Source organism: Peromyscus californicus, unplaced genomic scaffold (genome assembly GCF_007827085.1).
Source record: "Peromyscus californicus insignis strain IS unplaced genomic scaffold, ASM782708v3 Scaffold_16__1_contigs__length_79575227, whole genome shotgun sequence".
NCBI classification, from domain to species: Eukaryota; Metazoa; Chordata; class Mammalia; order Rodentia; family Cricetidae; genus Peromyscus; species Peromyscus californicus.
In genome coordinates, this window is record NW_026294458.1 from 73264024 (window position 1) to 73268435 (window position 4412).

At 46.7% G+C, this 4412-nt stretch overlaps 1 pseudogene; it reads left to right on the forward strand.

Moving 5' to 3' along the window:
* The first annotated feature begins 3855 nt into the window (after positions 1 to 3855).
* On the forward strand, positions 3856 to 4170 carry LOC128111616 (cytochrome c oxidase subunit 7B, mitochondrial-like; annotated as a pseudogene).
* Positions 4171 to 4412: the final 242 nt, after the last annotated feature.

Here is a 4412-nt window from a genome sequence, read left to right on the forward strand (position 1 = left end):
GCTTTTGTTGTTACTCATTTCCTGTAGAAACTCGATGAGTGAGGGGCTTGTGTGCCTCTCCTTTACCATATTCCCAGGGCTGGCAGATTGGACACACATGGATCTCTAAGTTATTGCATTGAGAGTCAAAGTCACAGACAGAGGGCAGCGAGAAGTGAGATGGGTGAGGTGCGATGCGGTAATGACTTAAGACAAAGGTACATTCTCTCATGTAGGGTGAGCTACCTCTCCAGTCCCAAGTAAAAAGGGGGTCCTCTTATCACCATCTTTCCTTTGTAACACAAAATTGTATGAGTTAAAGTGATGGACCATAACAGTTCACATCGGTCTGTCCACTGCACAGGCCAAGGATGTTCGTGTTCCTGTGGAGGTCTTCATCGCCCTATATTCCAGCCTCCTGCACATCTCTTCCTCTGCAAACTTTCTTATAAACCACAGGAAAAGGAGAAATCAGGTGTGATTTTTTTTCCTTGCACTATGTGTACCCACCATTTGTGGCAGGTTACGTTGCTAGGGTAACAAGACTATCAGGGATGATGGTGGTGCATCCTGCAGGCCCATGTCCTGTAAGTCCCAGAGGAAGGAGTACAGGTTGACTCTAGCTGCCTGATACACTGTGTGAAAGTAGCTAGTCTTTCTCTGTCCTGTGGCCAGCCAGCTCCCAAATAAACGACACAGAGACTTCTTATTAATTATGAAAGCTCAGCCAATAGCTTAGGCTTGTTCCTAACTAGCTCTTATAACTTAAATTAACCCATATTTTTATTACTTTACTCTCTACCATGTGGCTTTTACCTTTATCCCATTTTGTGTGTCTGACTTGTCCTGTGTCTGTCTGGCTTCTCCACCCCTTCTTTCTAGCATTCTCTCCCTCTAAAATCCTGCCTAGCTATTGACCATTCAGTTTTTTATTAAACCAATCAGAATGACAAAATCTCCACAGTATAAAGGAATATTCCACAACATTTCCCCCTTTTTGTCTGAATAAAAAAGGGAAGGTTTTTTTTTTGTTTGTTTGTTTTTGGAGACAAGGTTTCTCTGTGTAGCTTTGCGCCTTTCCTGGATCTCACTCTGTAGACCAGGCTGGCCTCGAACTCACAGAGAGGAAAGGTTTTTAACTGATATAAAAAAACTATATACATTAAGAACAATTATCAGGTAAGAGTTACATTCTTCTTCCCAGCATTCTCTCTGCCCTAAAAATCTTGCCTCGCTATTGGCATTCAGCTTCTTATTAAACCAATCAGAGTGACAAATTTTCACAGTGTGAAGGAATATTCCACAACAGGACTCTTTCCTCAGGAGGCCTCTACAGCATCATTTCTCAGTTAAGCATCATGTTGGAAGGCTGTGTGGTTTTACCTTATGTCCCAAACACTTTTGTGACTGCTGGAGGCAGCCACTGGGATAGGTAACTGTCACAGTTACAGAGAAGACTGTGGCCCTGTGTGGCTTACCTAACCAAGAGGTATCTGAGGACAGGAGAGCGTGCCCCCGAGGGGACCTTCAGCTTTTCTGCTTTGTGTACTTACTGTGGGATTTCAAATTTTTGTCATAAATGTCAATATACATGAAACTTTGATAACGTCCCTTTCTCCATAATTCGATATATCTTCCAGCCTTAAGATGCGTTTGCTGGGGCCGCAGGAGGATGACTGTGAGCTGGTAAACACCGCAGTTTTTTTTGCAAGGCTGAGTTAAAATGAGAGCCAAGTACCAGGCACCAACAAGCCTTACGCACTTTCTCCATCACCAGCCTATATTCACTTTGGAATTTGAATAAATATTTACTGTATTGATGAATTTCTGTGGGACAGGAGTCACCAAGCCGCAGAACAAGTCTGAAATATGGCTCCCTGGAAAATATTTTGTAAAGGGCCCTTGCCCTTAATTCTTGTCAAAATATATACAGAAATGAGCCTTCCCGGGTTTTTGCCAGCATGCAGGGGTTGCAGTGGACGTGTGCATGGCCCTTGGGAGTGGCGGCCAATGTGTACATTGTCAGGGAGCGAGCATACCACAGCCCCTTGGTGTTGCCAGCTCTGGTGGAGACAAACAAGCCTGTGTTCCACATATAGGACTTCTGGTTCTTCGCCAAAACCTGGGGTGAGTTGGGAGTGAGGGTGGGGTGTCAGGGAGATTGTTTGGGTCTAGAAGATGAATGTTTTCATCGATTCAACTGAAAAGGGGGGAGATGGGCCCCGGGGCTTGCAAAATATCACATCTTGGTAAAAATAGTTTGAAAAACAGGAGATTCCTGGAAAGCAATAATGCTGACCGTGGAGAGGGTGTTTGGGGCCTGCCAAACTGTAGAGCAGGGTTCAGTTCAGACGCAGCAGAGGTGTAGAGGCCGAGAGAGAGCAGACTGGCCACTCTGGTCATTGTCTGTCCATGGAGCTCATTTGGCAGCAGACACAGCCTTTAGCACCCCCAGAGGTATATTTACAGCCCTGGCCTCTACTTAAGAGGGTTAGACATTCCTCTCAGCCTATGCTCACCTGGCTCATATGGGAATCTTCCCTTGTCCAGGCTGTATCCTGTACTGGGCCTTCTCCTTCCATCCATTCTCGTTCTTCTCCCTATTCCAGGCTCAGTTCAGTCACTGCCTTCTCCTCAAGCCTTGGTCACCCAGGCCTCTGTCCTGTACCCCTCTCTGCTGTGACATGCAGCACTGGTTCACTGTATCAGGGCTTTCTCCCAACACAATACAAGTGTCCCTTCCTTTTAGACTTTCCTGGGATCGGTAGGCTCACTAGTTGTGAGGATGAAGACAGTTCTCACATGGCTGAGGGAGACCTCTGGCAGGCTCTGGTTGCTGGTGCCCTAGCTCATCTCCATGGAGGCCTCCCTGTGACCTCTTCTGTCTCCTGAGGTCACAAGTGCTCAGAGTGGGCCTGGAAGTAGGTGGGGTGCAAACCAAAGCATCAGCAGCACCTGCTGCCGTAGTGTGTGTGTGTGTGTGTGTGTGTGTGTGTGTGTGTGTGTGTGTGTGTAAGGATGGGGGTCACAGCAACAAGCCCGAGTAGCCAATCCACTCACACTGCAAGGTACCTGGGGACCCCCATGAATCACGAAGATGTGCCTCCCAATAGAATGGGTAAGATCAGGCCTAACAGGTGCTCACGTCAAAGGCTTCCCCCACAGCATTGAACTGGAAGTAACTGATTTTCCAGGACATTCTCTCATTTTTGTTTCATTCTGGCTGATGAGGGGTGTGACTAGGGAGAGTCTGGTTAGAGGCAAGTGTTTGACTTTGCTGGGTACTCGCTGTAGGGACTGAATGTGTCTCCGTCCAAATCTGTATATTGATAGCCTAAGCTGCAGTGCTGTGGATACAGAGTTTTCAGATCCAGTGTCTTACAGAGGTGACTGAGGTGATGAGAGGTAGGGTGACCTCCCATCCAGTCTGCCTAGTGTCATTATAAGAAGGGAGAATTAGGTTACAGACACCCAGGATGACCATGTACAAATGCCAGAAGAAAGCATCTGTTGGCTAGCTACCAAAAGAGTTTTCAGGATAAACAAGTAAGCCAATGTCTTGACCTTGGGCTGGTAGCCTCTCCAACTGTCAACGAGTCAATTTCAGTTGGCCAAAGCCAGCCCATCTGTGGTGGTTGCTAAGGCAGACCTGCTCGACAAATACCTTGATGTATTTATGATCAATGTGAGCAGTCCTGTGCTGTTTTAAATCATTGTCCTCCTCCAGCTCAGCAGACAATATAAGCTCCATTCACCTAAACCTGCACACATCTTCCCTCTCTTCAGGGTGCAGAGCTACACAGAGAATTCCAACAAGGAAAGATGCCAATTCTTGTTTTTCAGGGCTCTTTGCGAGGGTAGCTGGGGCAAATTTGCACCCAGGCAGTGCTGTGGTCACCGCCGTTCCATCTTCTCCGCGATGTTGCCCTTTGTCAAAAACGCAGTAAGCCATCTGCAAGCTCAAAGCTTTCAGCAAGCGGTGGTAAGGCAGAGCCACCGGAAATGGACACCTGATTTCCATGACCAATATGGAAATGCTAGGTTAATGGTGGAGTCCTCATCTGTGTTTCTGCAGGGACATACACAGCAACACAAATTGGCATAGAATGGAACCTGTCTCCTGTTGGCAGAGTTGCCCCAAAGGAATGGAGAGATCAGTAGTCATGCCAGCTGCTACAATAATCAAGGGATTGTTTCAAAATCATCTTAGAAGTGATTCCAAGTCAAAGAATCATGTATTCACTAAAATATAGCATATTGAAGAAAAAAATAAAGTACCTCTGAAAACTTAAAAAAAAAGAAAGAAAAGATGCCACCATGAGTTCATGGTCTAGGGTGGGAAGGGGCATACAGCTGTACCATGTGCCCGGGAGACCCTGGCTGGGTAGGAACAGACCAGAGGCCAGAGTGGGCTTTGCCGAGGAGGTTCTGTC